The sequence below is a fragment of the Amphibalanus amphitrite genome, unplaced genomic scaffold, assembly GCF_019059575.1.
Source record: "Amphibalanus amphitrite isolate SeventyFive unplaced genomic scaffold, NRLGWU_Aamphi_draft 000531F_arrow, whole genome shotgun sequence".
Taxonomy (NCBI): Eukaryota; Metazoa; Arthropoda; class Thecostraca; order Balanomorpha; family Balanidae; genus Amphibalanus; species Amphibalanus amphitrite.
In genome coordinates this window covers 365,519-388,156 of record NW_024882025.1, presented here as the reverse complement: position 1 = coordinate 388,156, position 22,638 = coordinate 365,519, and the positions used below count along the sequence as shown (strand labels likewise).

The following is a 22,638-nucleotide window of genomic DNA, read 5'->3' as shown; positions in this document are numbered from 1 at the left end:
ACCACTTATTAGTCGGGGGAATACAATCAATCGTTTATTGAATAATTCTGGAAACTTATTCATATGTTTTGTAGCTTGTATTAGGGTAAACTTTAAGTGGTATATCTTTTTTAATCTTTACTATTTATATAAGTATTGGCCACGCCCATGCTCATAATCAGAAGGTATAAGGTATATATAAGGTATATATAATTACCTATAGCGTGACATAAAATATTGACCAGTTTTATATAACTTTGTGTGAAAGTTTTCGCAAAACACAATCAGAACCAATGACCAATGAAAAATAATTCAAATAAAAACATCGGTACACACTACACATGTATGAGTCAATAGTTGACAAAAGCCAGATTACAAAAATTAGGTATCTCTTTTCTAGGTGACAGCTGGCTCATTTATGATTGGCAACGCTATTGCAATAACTTTTTTCATCTAAGCTATAGCAGTGCATGCCATATTTACAAACTATAAAAACAATTACTTCAACTAAGCAATTCAGAAATACTAGTAGGTAATGCCTTCGACAGAAAATAGCCCAGACCTCCCATGGTTTAGAGGTGCACAAAAAGTGGCACCCAGACAGCCTTGGTGAAAGTATGACAGGACAAGCCGCCTTCAGCCATCCAAGGACAAGTGTAACGAGTCTAGTTCACGGGTACTTTTGAATTCAGAAGAATTATAATATAAATAAAACTATTCACTAAGGAAACTTATTCTAAAGAAGCTGAATAACGAAACAAATAGCGTAGATTCACACCATTCTATAAGCTGATGGAGTGTATCGGGAATATGAATGCGAATATCTTCTTTCGAATGATGCTTCCTTACGTTTTCCTCTCTGACTCCTCGTCAGGTCTCAATTTAACAGCTAACACCTCTTCCATTCTAGCCTTTTGATGGGTTTGCCTACCTCCCACCTTTCACCCACCATCTCATCACCTTCGTTCATGCCAAAGCATCGTGTAATATGTGGGTTACGATCCACGCTGCAAATGCAGTACTGGTAAATGCCTGCGGTGGTATACTGTGCCGCACTACGTGAGTGCTCGGCGGTACAGTATTGAAGAAAGCGCTCGCCGCCGGGAGCTGAATGGAATGTACATAATAGGCGGAACAAAAGTAATGGACAGCTGCTCGTCGGTATTGCGATCATCAATGTAGTTTTGCATGACGCCTTCAATGATTTACCTAGAATACATGGCCATTTGCCATTGCCATGGGGCCATATAACTGACTGCGATTTCTACTCATAGTCATGCTAAATGCAAATTAATCCAAGCCTGTCATTTAAATTTTAACTTGACTGTAGCTGATGACTGCAGTCCTTGCTCTAAGCCCTCGGCCCTGTCCTGATCAGGTGATGTGACACTGCCACCACCCACCGGCCGCGCCGGCCGCAGTGTGGCGGCCAAGGTCATGGTCAAGGTCACCATGTCTAGACACTGCACAAGAGCCGCGGGTTTTTGTTGTGACGATGACGTCACGTCTGTTCCCGTCCGGTCGGGATTGGCTTGCCGCCGCCGTCTGGTAAAAACTCCACCGGGAGAGTAAAAAAGCATCGACTGATGATAAAAAAACTTCACCGTCTGACTGAGACTGGCTGCGCTGTCTGGCGCGGGCGGCATTCGTGTAGGTGCGTCGAGTCGGCCGGAACCCCAGTGAATCATTAGCGAGCCCGCCGGGCCGCGGGGAGGGGTCTCCTGGTGCTTTTTGCCGTCGGCCTGGCCGATCTAATGACGAAAGTCGCCGCCTAGCCGCCGCCGACTGGCGCCCAGACCAGACAGCAACAAAAAAATAGCCTTGACCGGTGCGTCAGTGCAGGTGGCAAAAACGGTTGCAAAAACAGGGCGTTGGTGTGTCGTCTAGACGGTTTTTTGTGGGCTTTTTGCAGGGCGCCGCGCTGCGCGCTGGCGTTCTGCGTTGCCGGAGTTTGGCCCAGTCCCCCAGATTGTCGGTGGCGAGTGGACGCGACTGCAACTTGTGCGAGCGCTGCGGGCTGCAGCGGCGGGGGATCGGACTGCGCTCGTCTGAGACAGGTGAGTCTCCGCCCGCAGAGCGGGGCACCCGCTGGGCTGGTCACAACAGGGCTTCCCTGGGTTTGGTTGCAGTGCAGCCTCAGTAACAGGCTAACTTTTCTGGGTAATTCTGCTCCGATTTTCAAGAATACAAAAGCTAAAAGCTTTTCGGGGACGTGTGTCAAAAAGGTATTTCGGAGCAAATAAATAATTTTTGAGAGCGTACAAAAGCGTTCAAAATATTTGCCTCAGAATTATAATTAGCTTTGCGATGGCGCAACGAGTTAACCTCGCAGCCAAACAACAAATGGCTGTTCAAAGTTGATGTGCAGGCGGCATTTTTGTCTAGTTAGCACGTCACGAAATAATTAATCGTTTGTGGTTGTCAGTATTAGCTGGTTTTCTTGTTGACAAAAGTGAGAAATAATATGATTTAACCGTAAAAGATAAGTTGTTAAATTTGATTCCAGTCGAGGTCACGACGTAATCGGAAGGGTATAGGTAAATGAGAATCAGTTAGAACATACGTATGCTGTTGAGCGTTAAAAAATAATGGCTACGCTTCCATGGCACAAGTTCAGCCGATTTTTCTAAATGGATTTCCTCCATCATAGTATTTAGGCATCATTTAAAAATATAAATCTAGGATTAGGTGCTAGCTAAAACCATATACACCCTCTTACAAGCTGAGTCTTACTCTCATCCTAGAATGAGAAGAAATTTGGAAAAGGCGTAACATAATATTTATAGGATCGCGGGGTCTCGAGCCAGCGATCCTGGCTCGAGGGAGCTCGAGGTCTCGAGCTACAATACGAGTAAACCGTCCTTTTACTGCAGAGGTCGACGGTTGGTTTCAGGTGGCGGTTTGGACTAATGAGGAAAACCAATAACAACGTTTTGCGGGAAGCGTATTTAGGCACTTGAGGAACAAATTTCTATGAAAAATTAGTAAGATATGGATCTAATTACCATCGTGGTTTTCTTGTTAAAGGGACTATCCCACCTTTAACATGGGGTTTGAGTTGAGATAGCCAAGTTTGCGGCGAGGTTCAGAAACCACTATCTATCTATGTTGCAACCCCCGCGGCCTCTTGGTGTTGAAGAAATTCGTTCCCTTCATTTGAAAATGGGCCTTGTACAAGGCCCTATCTTCAACATGGAGCGACCGTTAGTGTGACGTCACCTCGTTTAGTCATTCTGATTTAAATGGGTTTGTTCGTTGAAAAATCGCTTAAAACTTGGTCTGAACTTTGTTGTGGTGCCTACAGAGTAAAAAGAATCAGCTTTATGACAGTAATGTGGCCTGAGGAAGGAGGTAATTTTGGGCTGTGACGTCACATATTTGAAAGTTTGTGTTTGGAATATGGGAAGCCTAAGATGTTTAATGAAAAATAAATGCCAGAACCGTGTTCCTGGTCATCCAATCTATAAAGTCGGGCACAATTTAACTGGTTTTAACAACATTTTAGAAGGTGGGATAGTCCCTTTAACAGAGTCAAATAATTATATGCCTTCAATTGTAAAAGATAAGCTGTTAATTTGATCTGAGTCAAGCTCTACATGACCAGAAAATTGGTTGGGGATCTAAAAGAACCTTATGCTGTTGAATATTAGAATATAAGGATTTTCACCGCTCATTTATGTCAATGTCGAAATTTTACTTTTGTCGAAAAAGGTTACCATTTCACGACCCAGCAAAACCGAGATAAAGCTGAAGCGGTTAGTTAATGTGCAATATTTCAATTTAACGCTCATTAAACACCTTGTTAGCGATACCACGCTAGCATGTTTTTTACCCGAAAGAGGCAGAGCATCATTTTGTTATCGATCAATCTACAACGAGGAGTTTCTCATTTGTCCTGACCCTGGATCATCAATGTAAAAAGCAGATAGGTATACGATTCGTGCACGTCATTCGTAACCAAAGTTAATGGTGTAATGAAATTATTCAGTTTTTGACTGAAACGAGCATTTCATCTTATTTTGTGAGGTCACTTAAGTGACCTGACCTGACCTCATGTCAAGTAGGGTTGACAATTGACATCGTATTCATGTGTGTGAAAAAAAAAATATTTGCAAACCGCAAATACCTTTTTGTAGAAATTCAGACAAAATTCTTAGGAAAGGCGCATGAAACCCTTTCCCTACACTTCGCGCGGCTCAGGTAGACAGCCAGTCTATTTCTCCGTAGGACACTTGTCCGGCGTAAAAAAGCTGATGACCACCTAGCGGGAGGGACGTGAACTAGGAGCTTGGTTTCCTCGGTGTCCTGCCGTCTGCTGCACCGCCATCTACTGTAGATGGCGCTGCCAAGGGGTGAACATTTACTGTAGGTGTCGCTGTAATACGTAGCAGCTCCGCGCCGCGAGACGAGTGTATTTGGTCAGTCCTGGCCAGTGGCCAGGCCCAGTCAAGTGAACGCTTTTGGTGGGGCGAGAAGATAGAGGTTTTGGTTTTCTCAGTTGGACTCGCACAACAAGCCTGAATATGGATTATGTTGGGCAGAAAATTAGCACTCATTGAGTTCCGAGCCCATCGGTCATCTACATAGGTATTGATATATCCGGCCCAGCTGGCACGGGAGATTGGGGGGGGAGGGTGGGGAGAACTGGACAACATTATGATAGATAAAAATCCCTCGTCGATGTCCTGCTAACTGAGCTAGAGCTTTGACAAAAGAAATAAATGGGCATTGTGTTGCTACAAGAAGAAATAACGAGACAAAAACTTTTAGGTCTCAGGTCATCCTGTCACCTCTAGGCTCTAAGGTCAGTTCACAGTCTAAAGTCAGCGGTTGACCCTAAACCCTAAACGGCACTACTTATCAGTTCAACGGTCAACTTGAGAATTGACACCGGGTGAAGTCTACGTCAAAGCTAACTCATGCAAAGTTACGACCATTTTTAGCCTCGCCGAGGCTCACTTATGAGGAAAAGACCAGTGAACGGAAAATGTGACTATTTTCACGCCATTCGGCTTGAATCGAAGGTCATGTTTACCAACTTTCATATCTCTATCGCTAATGCTTTCTAAAAAAAAAATCGCGGAAAAGCGTCAAGGAGTGGACAACCAGCGTCCCCTCCCTTCGGCTGGGGAAAGTAGTCTAGAACCGAAAACGGTTCCTTTCTGAGCACAGACTCTGATCACTGAGAATTGTACGTACCTCAGCCTACGACACCGACCGTGCAGGTTGTAGCTGAAGCCACATGCATGGGACGGTGAGGTGCCGGCCTGGTCGAGGGATGCGCCCCCGCGAACAGGCGACATTCCAGCGTACCAGAGCCCGTTTTTGTGCGCGTTTTTGTGCGTGAGCTGTTCGCGCGCCAGGGTCAGTGGACTTTGTCAGGTTGTGCAGGTGTAGTGAACGGGGTAAAAGGGTGAATGAAGAGTGAAACGAAAAATTGAATCGGAAACAAAGGGGCTTATGTGGAGAGAGCACGCCATAGTTCTTTAGCTGATGAACTCTCGCATATGAACGTTAAAAGTGCTCAATGAATGCCTTTGTGTGCCGTATAAGATACGGTCTCATGAGTGGCTCTTTTATCACTGCTTCCTGAGCAGAGTAGATGCAGTGTTGGTTCCTATTTTGTGGCGTTGTTCTGCATACGTGTTCTAATTTCGCAAAGCCTCGGGATTGTCGTAAATTAGTCCTGATATTGTCAGTTTTTTGCTGGGGAGAAAGAGCGGCTTTCCAGAGCGTAGTACTCGCAGTCAATGCCCCGTTATGCGTAGTCGTCAGCCATGGAAAAACTGGCACGGCTCAGCACAAGAACTAGCACAAAACAGATCCGCTTCGCCGTACAGGAGAGCGTAGGTAACGTGACAGAAAAACGGCTATTACTGTCAAAAATATGAAATGAGCTATTGAAGGTCAATGGAACAAGAACCTCGCTTGTATTTTGCCAGGGTTTTTGCTCGGGAAATAGGAAGCTCTCTATAGGTCAAGGCCAGTTTATTTGGTTCACTGCCGCAATGCGCCACAAAGGTTAAATGGTGGCTAAATAGGTCCAAAGGGCAACTAAAAAATGTATATAGTTAAAGCGAACTGAAAGGTCAGCATCCGAGCGCAGACGACATTCTGTTTTTATCTTTAGGTATTTAGATACATAGGTAGGAGCTATAACTTATGCCTAATGATAAACTAACAATGCCGTGTTTGGAGCAACTTTTGAGCTAGGCGTATGGGCCGTAACTTGTTACACTCAATCATGCGACACACCAATTATTTTAGGAATAAGTAAGTGCCAAGTGGGTATCACCTACGTGTCTTCCCTCAACCGATCACGGCACTGCGACTAAAAAAAATCGAGACTTGAAGTGCCTTCATCGGACCTCCGGGCATCGTTGAGTACTAAATTACTGTTCTATTTAAGTACCGAGGGCGAAACAACATAATCCATTATACATCAAGCACGGAGCCTTGCGGCACAGCATCCCTTCAGGCGCTCACTGCTGGCGCCACCTAGGGAGGGAAGTAGGACATAACCTAGCACCAAGCGAACGGGCCAACCTCTTTGCCCACAGCCACCATTTACATATTCGTAATTCAATGTTACCATTGTATGAGCAGCCGACCGGCAGCCATAGTCATCAACCCGACGGCCAACGGGCCTATAAAAATGCATACATGTTTACTCGGTAACCGGACAAAAGATCGTAAAGCAGAAGATCGTATGGCAGAAGATCGTAGGCAGTTGATCGTATGCAAAATATCGTAATGGATAAAGATCGTACGACATACCTAATGCTCGTATAGACAAAAGATCGCATTCGCTAAAGATCGTCAAGGAAAATGATCGTATGCCAAAAAGTCGTAATGGATAAAGATCGTACGACATAATGATCGTATGGACAAAAGATCGTATTCGCTGAAGATCGTCAAGGAAAATGCTCGTATGCCAAAAAGTCGTAATGGATAAAGATCGTACGACATAATGCTCGTATAGACAAAAGATCGTATTCGCTAAAGATCGTCAAGGAAAATGATCGTACGCCAAATGATCGTATGAGATAAAGATCGTACAGTCAAAATATGGTATTCACATGGTGCAGCCCAACTCCAGCGCATACAAAGCTTATCAATTTCTGTGTTCGCGTAGTAAGTGGCAAGCTCGACCATACATTGATGTTATTTCAGAGCTTAGATGGCTCAATGACACCTAAAAGCAACGCGTTGTATATGTGCCGAATAAATGAATGTATGTGCTGCCGTTTTCATGTACCTGTTTGAAGTGAATACAACTAAACCCATGTTTCCCCCCAACCCCCACCCCCACCCCCACCCCCCAACGCCTGGAAGGTTAAAATGTTGCTTAAGCGGCTGAAGTAAACGGCGTTAAAAATACTTTTTCCTTCACACTGTTACATTTTCATATTGAATCGTCATCGCTTTACAAGTCATCAACAGATGTTTATCGCGTTATCACTATCGAAGTCGCAATTCTCCTAGTTATAGGCTCCTAGTTTCAATCCAATCCTAGTTATAGGAGTCATTGTTATCGAAGGCCGGTTAAAGATGTCAATTGTCCGTCATTGGTTTGAAATCGCCCCAGTAATTACAGAGTTACTGAAATGGGAACAAATTTGGCACCTCTTCTTTTTGTATTTTGCACGTGCATTGGGGGTCACTCACATAGATCAAGGGTATCCGACCTTTGGTGGAAGAGATGCAGCTACCCTATAAAAATTACCGCAAGACAATCGCTCAAGCCGCTGCTGAGATATGGGCCTCTCAAAATAATTACTTTTGCAAAACTGCTTGAACACCCTTGACTTCTCACGTGGCACGTGCCACGACGGCCACTGAGATGTATCAAAAGTAGTCAATTACGGGGAAGAAGGGATGGATGGGGCTACCCAGCAAAAAAAGACTGCAGGCCAATCGGTTCACCGGTTGCTGAGATATAAGCCTCTCAAAAGCGTTACAGGCCGGGCCGGGCCGGGCCGCTCATACTGAGATTTTCCCGTTATATTCAAAAGACTTCGCTTCCCTCGCTGCGCTTGCTCGCTCGTAAAAACACTATTCTATACGACCAGTAAAACGCCTTTTGGGCGAAGAACGAGCGAGCGAGATAGTGAGCCCTGCAAGTGCGGAAGGGCGAGAGGGTACTTCCAACGGGCTTGCGCATAGCACCCTTCCAACCGGTCGCTAGCGGTGCACCAAATTTGAACGCAATCGGCCCAGCCGTTCCTGAGATCTGGAAGCGACATTCTGCACGTGCGCACGTGCAAACGGGGTCCAAACTGACTTTTGCACGGCACCCTACTAACTGGTCCCCAACCGTGTACCAAATTTGAGGGCAATCGGCCCAGCCGTTCTCGAGATCTGGAAGCGCCCCCTGCACGTGCGCACGTGCAGTAGCACCTTAACCGCAACACATGGGAATGCATTGTCTGGTGGGTGCCTACTTGTATGCCAAGTTTCAGCGAAATCGCCCCAGTAATTACCGAGTTATTAAAATGGGAACAAATTTGACACCTCTTATTATTGTATTTTGCACGTGCACTTGGGGTGACCCACATGCATCGAGAGTATCCTATTTTTGGTAGAAGGGATGCTGCTACCCTACAAAAATTACCGCAAGCCAATCGCCCAAGCGCCTGCTGAGATATGAGCCTCTCAAAATCACTACTTTTGCAAAACAGCTTGAACACCTTTGACTTTTCACGTGGCACGTGCCACGACGGTCACTGAAATGTATCAAAAGTAGTCAATTACGGGGTAGAAGGGATGGGGCTACCCAACAAAAAAGACCGCAGGCCAATCGGTCCAGCGGTTGCTGAGATATAAGCCTCTCAAAAGCGTTACAGGCCGGGCCGGGCCGCTCATACTGAGATTTTTCCGTTATATTGAAAAGACTCACTTCGCTCGCTGCGCTCGCTCGCTCGTAATTATTTACTTTACGAACGTAACTTTACGATCTTTTGTCGAACGATCTTTTACAACATACGATCTTTATCTTACGATCATTTTCCTACGATCTTTTTTGTACGATCCATTGCTTTGCGATCTTTTGCTTACGATCCTTGGTCGTACGATCTTTTGCGACATACGATATTTATCTTACGATCATTTTCCTACGATCTTTTTCATACGATCAATTGCTTTACGATCTTTTGCTTACGATCTTTTTGTCGTGCGATCTTTTACAACATACGATCTTTATCTTACGATCATTTTCGTACGATCTTTTGCATACGATCAATTGCTTTACGATCTTTTGCTTACGATCTTTTTACCGTACGATCTTTTACAACATACGATCTTTATCTTACGATCATTTTCGTACGATATTTTTCCATACGATCTTTTGTCTTACGATCTTTGGTCACGTAATCGTTTACTCAGACATCTTCTTGTGCTAGGCAGCTTCGTGCTGCCGTCTACGGTCAGGCTCCGAACTAGTGGTTTTGTAGGTGGCGCTAGAAGCAGGGGCTTAGTTCTTTCGGACATCGATGTTCGTCGGTTGCGTGGATACTAGATAGCAACTGATCGAAACAGCTTGGTGCGCAATGGTCCGATTGGACCGAAGCACCTAATTAACAAAAGAAAGAAAGAAAAGAAACGAGAACAGCTCTTGATGCTCTTATTGGGCTCCATATATCTAAAGGTTCCAGCAGCCAGTAGTTTGGATGCGGCGAAACCGATAGGTGTCAATGTCCCTCAATCTAAAAGCAGATTGATATCCGCAAACCTGCTGCTGTCACTTCAAGTCAGTCAGACATTCGGCCGGACCTTTATGTATGCTGCTTATAACGGGCAGCGGATTCGCCGAATGTATGTCTACTAGCAGCAAATTCGGGCCGATACCGTAGGCAATTAATCCGCGCATGATTGGGGTATTTTCCATAGCGCAGCTGACTTGGGGGGGGGGGGGGGGGGTTGGCTCTATGCAGAACAGAGCCCACCCTTTTTCCGAAACTACCGGACTGATCGTCAAAATTCAAATGGCGTCTGATAGCCCTGAACATGGGCGTCTGATGCCGAGCGAAACCTAATTTTACTGATCTCGAGGTCACCGATAATGTCACAGCTCACAGGTCAGGTCAAAGTGGTGCGAGCGACTTAGAGCGAGTGTCGGTTGAGCGAACGCCTATTGAGCGAACCATTTTCAGCGACTGTCTTTTCAGCGATTATCAATTTGAGCGATCATCAATTTGAGCGATTATCAATTGACATGTTTAGTGACATGTTGAGCGAGACATTCTCCTCCCGTCACGGTGCATTTTTTTGCGTTTGTAAGCCTTAAATGACACAGGAAGTGTTGCCGAAATTTCTTATTATTATCAGGGACGGGATGGCAAATGTAACGTTCAAAAATCATACATTGAGCTCCAAGTTTAATGGTACATTTATAAACAAATCCAAAGGGTTTATTTCGTCGTCCTATTCTTTGCCAATAATGGTAACCAAACGTTTATTCAGAGATTCATATTGCTTTAGCTGTTATAAGCAAACGTTCCGTGTTTGAATTTGGATTCCAAATATTTGGGTGAGGCCCCTGAAACATTGCTTAACCCGCGACCTGGTGGGGGGCTATTTTTTGCCCCCCCCCCCCCTCCAGACTTTTCGATATATCTCCAGAACCACTGCGCCGATCGTCACCAAACTTTCAGTACCCTCCCGGACATCAATTTTACACATTGTGACCAAAAATTTGTTTTTCCAAAGGCTATGATAGGTTGGCCGGAAATGACGTCAGAGTGACGTCATGTTCTGCCGTTTTCGACCCAAAAAAGGGTTTCGCGGGAAGAGCTGTCAGGCCTATAGCTTTGCAAATACAGAAAAATGATAAAGACATAAAAGCTGTAGAATCAACAGGGCTACAAAACTACTATCTCGGATTTTTGAAATTTTAGGATTTGGAACCCCAAAAATCAAAAAATAATTTTTTTTGGATATAATAATCGAAAAATCCAAAAAGTTTTCTGAATTTCGCAAAAAAAAAACGGAATATATGTGACAGTCCTTACCACCTTCCATCCACATACCAAATTTGAGATTGATACCTCTATTTTTGGCGAAGTTATAGCGAAAAAACTGTTCAAAATTGACGACGTCAAATTTTCAAACTCAATTTTTTTAGCAATTCTAGACCACGTAGCGCAAAACAAAGACCACTATTAGACTCCCCGTGACGAGCTGCATCGAATTGATACCCATTTTATGCAAAACTATCAACTTTAAAATTTGACCTTTTTTGGCCTGACCTTGACCTGACCTTGACCTGAACTTCACCAGAAAGTGACCTAAGCCGTACCTGATAGTCTTATAACCAACACCATTGAGTTGGAAATGAAAAATTGGCCATAAAACATGTGACACAACCTTAGTAAAGTTGGGCTCATGTGACCTGACCTGTGACCCTTGGTGACCTGACCTGTGACCTGACCTGGTATTGTCAGTGACCTCTAATAGCAACATATCTACTAGGCAACTGACGCCCTATCGCTGATTATCGACAAAATGCGTTTTCCTCGGTGTTATAGCGCATTCCCTAGCAGACCCGTGAACGGTGAAACATTTCATCTTTGACCTGACCTGTGACGTCATCGGTGACCCCGATGTAAATGAAATTTGGTTTCCTTCAACAAATTTGACAGGCCTTTCGAACGCCGTTTGAATTTTGCGGATCCGTCCAGTAGTTTCGGAGATACGAGGGGGGGGGGGGGCAAAAAATAGCCCCCCCCCCCCCACCGTCGCGTTATAAACAGACCCCACCAGGGCGCGGGTTAACCCGCGCCCTACTGGGGTGTGCGTATAACACGCCCTACTGGGGGGGGGGGGGGCTCTCCATAGCCCCCCCCCCTCCTAACTCCGAAACTATTGGGCCGATCGTCAAAATTCAAACGGCGTCTGATAGCCCCGGAAAAACTGTCGAGCGAAACCTAATTTCATTTACCTCAAGGTCACCGATGACGTCACAGGTCAGGTCAAAGTAAAAATTATTAGCATTTCGGCTTGTTCACATTTTGGGCTCTGGCCGCCGTCTTACAAGTCAGATCAGGTTCATTTTTGGTTTACACACTCGTGAACAGATGCTCTAGATACCTTGAGGGTACCAAACTTGTACTTTGATTTTCAGGTCAGGGTCAGGTCATCACAGGTTACGGAAATATTATATCATGCGTCGGTCACGTGACACATGTTTTATGGTCCATTTAGGTCATAGATTTCGAATTTGATGTCGTCTGTGTCATTCGAGGTCATTTTGAGTCGAATTTAGCTTAGGTCAGGTTACTTTCAGGTCAAAAAAGGTCAAATTTTGAAGTTTAAATTTTTCAACAATAAAAGTTGTCTATTGGATGCAGTTTGAGCTCAGGAACACGATGGTGCTATTTATATTGGTGTACGATGTACATACGTGCGGAAAAATTGATTTGAAAAATAAATAATTGTGAACTTTTTACAATAATGCGTATAACTTGGCCATTTTTGAAGATATTTAACTAAAACTTTCTAGAGTTAGTCATAAGCGTGCATTCTGTCACATATGTTCCGGTTTTTCCGAAAAATCAAAATTTTTCGAAAAAATATAGAAATATAAATTTTGAATATTATTATATAAAATTTTCGAAATTTTCGAGATTTTGAAAATCCGAGATAGCAGTTTGATAGCGCAGTCAATTCTGAGTCCTTTCATGCAAAGAAATTGGATCTAGCTTAAAAACTGAGCTCTTGGGAGCGATTGCCGTGGTTCAATGTTTTGCGTCGAAATCGGCCGAACATGATGTCACTCTGACGTCATTTCCGGCCGACCTATGGTAGCTACGAAGTTCAAATTTGAATATAAGGTGTCAAATTGATGCAGCCGAAGGTACTGAAAGTTTGGCGCGTCGATACGTCAAGTGGTTTGGAAGTTATTGCAGAAAAACGGGAGGGGGCTCTGTAGAGGCTTCCCACAGCTATGCGCGGGTTAATTGCGCCGTGGAGACGCACAGCAGCATACTCGTAAATCTGCTGCTGAAAATGGAGGTGTTCACCGAATCTTCATATAGTTACCACATATTTTCATTTGATATGAAAAAATTGTGGATATGAAAATCAAATAATACCGTCAGATTCGTTATTCCTAGGGGCCACTTCTACTATCCACTACTGAATTCCATTTCGCGAATCGCGAATTCAACAGTTGACATTGAAATGGATATTCCAACGGTGGACAGGCACTTCATCATCATCAACCAGTTTATTAAACACTTTGTAAGACATAGCTTTTTAACATGCTGCAGACAGACGCATAAGGAATTCGCTTAAATTAAAGCGTCGTGTCTAAAATCAAACTAATTAAATAAAAATACACGAAACAAAAGAAACACCAGTAGATAGACAGGAAACATAATGACTGTAACCGCCGCCACGGTACAGTTAAATAATATGACGGGTGGAATAAGCACCGCTAGTCGCCTCCCCGCGGGCAGAGCCGACCGTACGTAAAGATGTTCAACTGAATCGTTTTGCCCGAATCTGCCCGAATCTATCGCGGGCAGCAGCAGAATCGAACATATCCATTCTCAGCAGCAGACTGGCGAATATGCTGCCGCGCGGCTCCTCTGCGGTATCAATTGTCACGGTATCTATCGGTCCGAATCTACTGCTAGTAGACAAACGTTCGACGAACCCGCAGCTATTAGCAGCATATCCGGGGCCAGCGAATTTCTGAATCTGCTGCTTGTATAAGACAGACAGACATTCGACGAATGACGAATCTGCTGCCAGAGCAGTATATTCAGCCCGTCCGGACGTATAACCGCCAGCAGCAGATTCACAAATAAAAATCCACTGCTAGATTGACGGACATTATAGTTGTCAGCTGTCGGAACGATCGAGTTGTCAGCCTTAGACCGAGTGCACCCGAGTGTTCGAGTGGGAAACCCTTGACTGAGGTCCGGTTTTTGGTGAAACGCTACCTTTGCCAAAAGCGGACCAGAACAAGTTAAAATTCTGAATTTCTTGGCACCTACCTTTTTCGACGTGCTTACTCATCCTGACCGGGAGTTATTGATCAAAAGCTCCAACGACCCAATGCGACCTTGGTGCAGCGAACCCGCACGGTTTTAACTATTGGGATGAAGGGGTCCGACCACAAAATTGAAATGCATACCTAGCAGCTAGCACCCTTATGCATGTATGTATCTTTTATACGCAAGCAGTGAAGGTTAGTGAATGTGATAGTGATGAGACTGAAACTGACCTTGTGACAAATATCGTTCGCCAACAGTCATCGCTACAGGTAGCTGTTGTTTCCTTTGTTGGAAAATGATGCTGGCGATGACAAAAGTCTTTCCTCCATTTTCTCGGCAGATGGATCGAAATCGTGCGAGTGAGTCGTGCGGCAGCTCAGCCTCGGCTGTTCGGTCCGACAACTCGGAAAATTTCAGCAGAGAGGCTCAAATGACCCCAAGAGGCTGAGCGCTGTTCTCGGTTCGGCCGTCTCTGATGGCATGGTCAAACGCTTCCGGCTGCTCTACTCAGCACGGACGGCAGAATGAACCGCTACGTGTCGACAGAAAAGGTCAGTGTAAAACGATGCAAACTGAAAGTAGTGTGATTTCTTGAACAGGTTGCGTTCATGGCATTGTCTAGCAGATAATGTACCAAAATTTGTCTTTTGAATGGGTTTAGTAGGTAATACAAAAAAGAACCGTTCATATGTTATCCAAATCTATACGGTGGAGGTTTGCTGGTAGTCATTGCTCTTTATAATTGCATGATACTGTTCCCCGTTGGCCTGGTTTTCATACGGGGCCAACGATGTTCAATGATCACCGCGCATACCACTGTCATTGCCGGCTGAAGGCCGCGTGTCACACGATCCGAAGGAATTTGTGTCACCGGGACAAAAACCACCCATATGGCAGCCCGTGTGACGTCACCGTGGGAAGAGGCCAACGGTCGCCAGGCAGCACCGACGGTCGTCGCCAGGGGCGAAACTGAGACTGGGGTCAGCATTAGCAACTTACTAGTTACTTGTTATGGACTGAGCATGAGGCTTTCCTACATTTGTCATCTTATTTTGGGTTGGAGGTTCAACGAGATGTCAATTGCACCGCCTTTTGTTGTGATTGAAGAGTTGCCCTTCTTCTTCGCTCATCTGCTGGTGATTCGTTTTCGCCGGTGTTGTTCAGACTGAACAGCAACCCTGCATCTATGCATGATACGTTTGCATTGCTCCTCCATGTTTGCAAAAACCCTTATCAATGGTAAAAAGTGAAAAGAAAGGAACGAATACCTGTAAATCGTGCGTTCCTAGTTCCTACGGATGTGCCCCATGCGCAACATCACACTTGTATGTATTCCTAAGTTCGCATTCGACAGGCATCCCATATAGATTGAAAGCATTAACCCTAGTCGGCTCTGGACGATCAGGTCGTTCTCAAAAGTGGCTAATGGTTCTCGAATTAGCCCCTATCACCCTCAGAAAACCAGTGGGGATATCACAAGGGTCTGAGCGCGCAGCACCGTGAAATAACCATGACTTTTAGGACGGAACCGGCAGCTCCATGGGTTATTGACAAAGCTGCTCAAGGTGGACTTCTGGGGAAAACCTGCAAAAGTGCACATCGATGCAGCGGATAGACCACTCTTTTTATCCTCATGGGAGCCAACCACCACTCACGGTCCGTGTGACCCAGGAGGCTTACTCTCCGTACCTCCGGTGGCGTCTGTCCGCCCCGCTCCTGCTCCTGAACGGCGGGTTGCTGCCACACCTCCTGCTGGTAATCCTCGGACCACATAACACCTCCCTCGGCCATAACTCGCCCTCGGACGGCTCACTCCCCAGCCTCACACGCACTAGCGACCACTTTTTCGGGGCGATTTTCTGTCGAAGGACTTGTACAGCCTGCGTCCGCCGGCGGCCGCCGCTTCTTGCGTCTGCTCGTCCGGGTGCCGCGGGGCGCCGGTGGGTCACGCGCGCGCGGCCAACGCCGAAACGCACCTTTTTGCAGGCGTTTTTTGCGCTCGTTTTTGCGCGGCCATGTTGGGCGTCCTGCGCCGGCGGCGGCGGCGGCGGCTCCGACCGCCGCGCCGGCCGACGGGCAGCGCAGGGTGTCGTGTCGTGGAGGCGGCTAATTGTCGACGATTACCGGCGTCGCGGGGCGTTACCGCTCACCTCAGATTGGAGTTGAGATGATTGCAGTTAACTCAAAGGAGAGCTGTCACTGAAACTACTCCCTGAAATGTCATAATTGGGATTCACCAGCGTTGGCATTGCATCAATTATTTCAATTGGTTAGGGTTCGACATTCGTCGAGAAGAACGAAGCTGTTACGCAAAGGATTGAGCCGTCGCTCTAGCTATCGACTATCGAGGAAGAGAGCAAGAGAGGGAGGGAAGAGAGAGAGAGAGAGAGAGAGAGAGAGAGGGAGAGAGAGAGAGAGATAGAGAGAGAGGGAGAGAGAGAGAGAGAGAGAGAGAGAGAGAGAGAGAGAGAGAGAGAGAGAGAGAGAGAGAGAGAGAGAGAGAGAGAGAGAGAGAGAGGAGAGATAAGAGCGCCTCTGAACAGGCTGCCAGCGCCTCTGAATCCAACTGGGAGGAACAGCCGGCGTCTCTCAGCCGCGGCCGGTCTCCGTTTGTTTGGACTGGGTCCGACGCTGTGCTGGTTTAGCGAGCTGTCTGGCAACAGGCCAGCTGGCCCGAGCTTAGAGCTCCAGTGTCATGGGAAATCAGACATTTTGAGTTTGGAATAAGGTGCATTAAAGCTGTCCTCATCATACATTTCCTGCTACGCACGAATGATCTTCCACGGAATGATCACCTCTTTTGGCTCTTTTTGCTTCGTGTAAGGTAACACACATGTAATATATGCATGAACGTTTTCTTGATAATTATGAATCAAATAGCATCACTTAGGCAAAATAGCGCATTCTTGCAATTTGGTTGGTATAACGTTAGCTTATCGTTATGACTTATTGTGAGGCAATTAGTCACACAATTAGTCACACTATTCCACATTAGGGCTGCGTCACACGCGCACTCGTTATTATTCCCCATTCGATGAACACCAAGCTTTTCGCTTTGTTTACATTAGCTAAGCGAAACAGCAGGTCTGTGGGGATAATTGCGTTTTTGCCGCCGCCGCTCGGCTCTCGTGCGGCGCCATAATTTCGCGCCATTTCCGCCGCCGCCTACCGGTCGCTAGCCAATCTGGGTCACTCGATATCTGCATTGCGATTACGGCTATCCGTCCCCCGGTTTTGCCGTCCTCTGTGGGTTTTTACCAACTGAGTGAGCGTGCTTTTTACTGGGGTTCTTATCCCCGGAGGATTAGTGCTGTCCTACATATCAACGGGGCTGGAAAACTGTGAGGGATAATGCTCACCCAGCGGCATGGGGGATTTACCCCATGAGTTGCAAAATGTAGTAAAGGCTTATTATTCTTAAACATATTTTCTTTAATAAAAACGAGATTCCGTCGGCTAAGCAATGCCATGCTTCGCCCTTATTCCTATAAAATGAAACACTACCTTGACATATAATTCTACCTGGTGATATATCAGTTAAAGGGACTATCCCACCTTCTAAAATGTTGTTAAAACCAGTTAAATTGTGCCCGACTTTATAGATTGGATGACCAGGAACACGGTTCTGGCATTTATTTTTCATTAAACATCCTAGGCTTCCCATATTCCAAACACAAACTTTCAAATATGTGACGTCACAGCCCAAAATTACCTCCTTCCCCAGGCCACATTACTGTCATAAGGCTGATTCTTTTTACTCTGTAGGCACCACAACAAAGTTCAGACCAAGTTTTAAGCGATTTTTCAACGAACAAACCCATTTAAATCAGAATGACTAAACGAGGTGACGTCACACTAACGGTCGCTCCATGTTGAAGATAGGGCCTTGTACAAGGCCCATTTTCAAATGAAGGGAACGAATTTCTTCAACACCAAGAGGCCGCGGGGGTTGCAACCTAGATAGATAGTGGTTTCTGAACCTCGCCGCAAACTTGGCTATCTCAACTCAAACCCCATGTTAAAGGTGGGATAGTCCCTTTAACTTTATTTCATCCGCCCTATTATTAATCGTACCCAGGTCCCAGCACCTCGTTCCCACCGTCTTCTCCCGCTGTGCGCCGTCGGCCGTGCGACCCGCGCGCGGTGTTTCCTTTGTGACGTGGTATCGCTGCTAGAGAGTGTATTTTTTCAGCCGGGCAGTCTCCCCTCTGATTGGTCGAGCAGCCACCAGCGTCACGCCCGACGCGTGACGTCAGCGAGTGGGCGGGGCCTCCGGGGAAAATCGTTCTTCCTCCGCCAGGCGGCAGACCGTGTTGGTGATTTTTTGCCCGATATTGACCAATGAGAGTGGAGGCGGCGCCGGCGGCCGGCCGGCCGGCGAAGATGGAGGACTGGTCCTGCGCGGACCGACTGCGGACGGTCCTTCGCCCGGCGGGCGCTGAGAATCTGACTCTCAGGACCAATATTGCTAGTTGGGAGTTGATTTTGAGAGTCAACAAACACTAAAAATCGCATCGACAACTGCCCTTGCAATTGTTGTGAGACTTTTATGGGACGTAAGAATAAAGGAGTTTTTCTTGCACTTCAATGCTTGCGAGGAGCATCTACAGATCGGCAATCGCTAACTCGGAAAAGGAGCACTGTAGCCGTGTGACGTGTACATTGTTCTTATCCCGATCATTTTTACCAAAAGAAAAGTCGCCGGCTGCCGTTTTTAACCATAAAAGCATTTCATAAATCAAACCGGCCACAAAAAAAAAGTTGAAAATAAACACACTGATGTGAAAACATATCAGTTAAGCTGGCTTGGCTAGGAAATAGGTATTATTTTTTCCCATCGGCATGTTCTTTCGGCTGGCGACTTTCGGCGGAATTCAAGGATTACCTACTTTAAACAAAACATAATTCACATGACGATTTTTCTGCTGGCAAAACTGGCCACGATCTGAATTCAACTCAGTTCCGAATATCCGATAACCACACGGTAGGAAGGTACAGATAGGGAGTTGTTAGTAAGGACGGTGTCAGAGCCACTGCAACAGGGCCACGTGGTGTCATACCGCGGGGCTTTGCGAACCCTCGCCGCAGTCCCGAATCCCTCCGCCTGACTCAGCGCACTCGGACGCCATCTTGCGCCACCTGACCTCGATTCGCTGGCCGGAGCGCCGTTTTTGCCGCCGCTGCGCCGCTTTTTGTGCGCCTTTTTGCGACCGTTTTTGCAGAGCGGCCATTGACCGGGAGGTGGGGCCGTGCCAACAGAGGCGATACCAGGTCGGGGTGTGGGGGAGGCCGATAGGCTCCTTAGTCCTTGGCACCTCTGCAATGGGCGGCTGTAGGTAACAATGGAACAAGTACCTAATTTGAACGGGACTGTGCTTGAAACTGGAACAGCGGTGTCCATTTGATGGTAGTAAACGACTAAACGTTAAAAAGATATGTAGAGCAGAAGCCAACAGACATTTTTCTACTGCATCGTTCTTACCAACGTTACATAAGGCTGGGACTAAGAAAGTGCGCTGATGAGTCGCCCGCTTTTCGACTCATATAAATAAATATGGGACACACTTGCGGTGGTTGACGCTGTGTGACGAATTACTCAGACCGGAGGGATCAGGTGGCACGGAGGGATCAGGGACCCAGCGCTGCTGAGTGCTGTCCAGTTTGTGAGGGCTGACATCTGACTCACTCGCTTCTAGAGAGGAGCTCAGCGCAGTGGCGGCGGAAGGTATTTTGGGATGGGGGGGCACACCTGATCCTTCCCGGAACCTAGGGTACCCCCAGATCTAGTTTTCTCACCGGTTTTAGGCCACTTATTTTTCACCCCTTGGCCTTTACAACAAAAATTAAAAAAAAATAAAACATTTGCAAATAAGTGAGATATTTAGTCTCATCTGAGTCGAGAAACTACCTTTTTGGTAACCTGGAATAAACGTTTAAAGCTTCCACACATGAGCTGTCAAGTCAGGTACGGGGACCCGCAGTTGCTACTGTACAGCGACCCTGAGTAAATTGTCCCAGCACCCTCACAGGGAACAACGATAAGCCGTCAGAGGGCACGCACAGAAAACCTCAGCTGCTCTTGTGCAGGGACCGGCAGTCGATATCAATGTTATCGGTTGTTACTGGACAGGACAGACGGCTAGAGTTGGGGTTCGTGTACAATAGCAACTGCGGTTCCCCGTACAGAGGGGGATTTTTTTACTTAAATAGGTATTGTCTTCCATTCAGCTTTTCTTTGAGGCCCACGGCCGCTAATATGGGGAGGACAAGCTGCCCCGACGGTTCCTGGCCCTTTGAAACTTTGTGGGGGCAGCGACCCCCACGGCCCCAGAGTTGTGGGGGCAGGCTGCCCCCATGCTGCCCCCCGGCTCACGCGCCTATGCCGGCTGGCGTCTGGCAGAGTCGCGGGGAAAGGCATGTGGCACGCTCAGACGCGCTTTCGTGACGTCCGTGCCGGGCCACTCGCGTTCCGTCCTACTCTTCCAGACTTCGGTTACCGGTAGCTCGTAGATAGCTCTGCTTGATTTCTGAGCATTATGTGTGGAGGGCGTTTGGTGGAAATAGTCCGTCACGGACTAGCTCGCCGGATAGCCCGTCGTGAAAACGGCTATTATCAATCCAAATTACTCGCTATATCAACTTAATAAAAAGGTACTCAGCCAAACTGGCATATGTTCCTGACGTAGTATGGAAGTATTGTGGTACTTCGTCGTTAGGTTAGGTTAGGTTAGGTTAGGTTAGGTTAGGTTAGGTTAGGTTAGGTTAGGTTAGGTTAGGTTAGGTTAGGCTAGGTTAGGTTAGGTTAGGTTAGGTTAGGTTAGGTTAGGTTAGGTTAGGCAATTTTGGGGGGGCAAAAAGATATGTTTGCCCCCCACCCTGGAAGATGGGGGGGCGCCGTGCCCCCGCTGCCCCCCCGCTTCCGCCGCCACTGGCTCAGCGACTTCGTTTTCTGAGATTGGGCTGAAAACGACTTAGGAAAGTTATTTTGTGTGACATTAAGCATCGCTTTACGACAAGACGTATCCTGTTGAAGTAGATACGGACAGTGGACACACCTCTGTTAACACTATCTAAGCTACTAAAATGAATTGCTTCCTACAACTAAATAAAAGCATAAGTTTTTTTCTCTCTTTATCTCTCTCTCTCTCTCTCTCTCTCTCTCTCTCTCTCTCTCTCTCTCTCTCTCTTTCTCTCTCTCTCTCTCCCTCCCTCTCTCTCTCTCTCTCTCTCTCTCCCTCTCTCTCCCCCTTGCCGCCTTCATTTACCCAGTTTCGTCGTTTTGCCGGCATTCGCCAGGCTGGCATTGATCGCCGATTTTTTGCCGCGCGGGCCACAACGCGAGCAAAAACGCGTGGCTCTTGCGAGCGAACAGCAATCGATAGCAACTGCGACAAAAACGGCGCACTGGCTGCCGCCGGCGCGCCGCGGCGGTGATCTGAACTGGGTCACCTCTCTGTTCTAATGCCACGGTCTAGGTCAGCGCAGTGTGCAAGGGCAGTCGCTGTGTTTAAGAAACCATTCAATAAGCATGGCTGATTGAGCAGCGGTGTTTTTATGTAGCTTATCAATGGAAAAAGAACACATCCAGTGGATCACCGTAACGTGGGTGTATTGGATTAAGATACAAAAAAGAAGTATTTGGTGCTGATCAATTATTCAAAGCCTACAACATACTTGATGACGAATTACAATTACAAACAGGCCTTGATTCTTTCTTCATCGTCTATTCGTAAAATGGCATCTCGCAAATAATTATTGTATTGGCTCATTGTTATTCGGCAGCATATTCCCTCACCGACCAGCTCAATCCTCACGACAAATAAAGACTGCCGTCGACCGTCGTGGCAAGCCTTTGTCATTTGTCACCACTGACAGTTTCTTCCTGTTTCAGGTCTGGATTGGTGAGCGCCCAGACCTTCGGTCCTCGGAGCCAGGTGATGGCTCTGAGACACCAATGGCCAGCCCCTCTGGTCGCTGACCATTGGTCAAGGACGTTACGCTGAACGGTCTCTGATGTCACGGTCTCTGGGCTTTGGTCCACATGATCTGTTTAACTTCATATGTAGTTACGCGACTATTACGGCTGCCTCTGCCGCTGAGAGTAGTGCAAGTGCCAAGAAACCGTGGAGAGCCTGCATCTACATCTCTCCTGCAACTCCGATGGGAGGAGGATATGTGCCCTGATCCCACCACTGCAACCAGCTAGAGCGCCTGCTCTATGAGTGAGTTGACTCGTGACTGATGTGGCATGACGAAATGCCATCAAGTGGTGAAAGATTGTCGTCGTACAGCCTTGAGCCTATGACTGAGTATAAGCACAATTGTGTGCGGGGACCCGCAGTTGCTACTGTACAGCGACCCTGAGCAAATTGTCCCAGCACCCTCACAGGGAACAACGATAAGCTGTCAGAGGGCACGCACAGAAAACCTCAGCTGCTCTTGTACAGGGACCGGCAGTCGATATCAATGTTATCGGTTGTTGTGGACAGGACAGACGGCTAGAGTTGGAGTTCGTGTACAGTAGCAACTGCGGGTCTCCGTACCTATAGTGTTGTGAGGACCGAGGACGGACGAAATGTGCTGCCGTAAATATAATCAGTCTTACAATGACGATAATGGTCGATGGGGCGTGTATCAGTGAATATCGCGTAACTGAGAC

At 46.8% G+C, this 22,638-nt stretch overlaps 1 long non-coding RNA gene across 1 annotated transcript; it reads left to right on the top strand.

The window, feature by feature from the left end:
- The first annotated feature begins 1,795 nt into the window (after window positions 1-1,795).
- On the top strand, window positions 1,796-22,267 carry LOC122393353. Its single transcript, XR_006258682.1, has 3 exons — window positions 1,796-2,036; window positions 14,320-14,530; window positions 21,871-22,267. It is a non-coding gene; the product is annotated as an uncharacterized LOC122393353 (long non-coding RNA).
- Window positions 22,268-22,638: the final 371 nt, after the last annotated feature.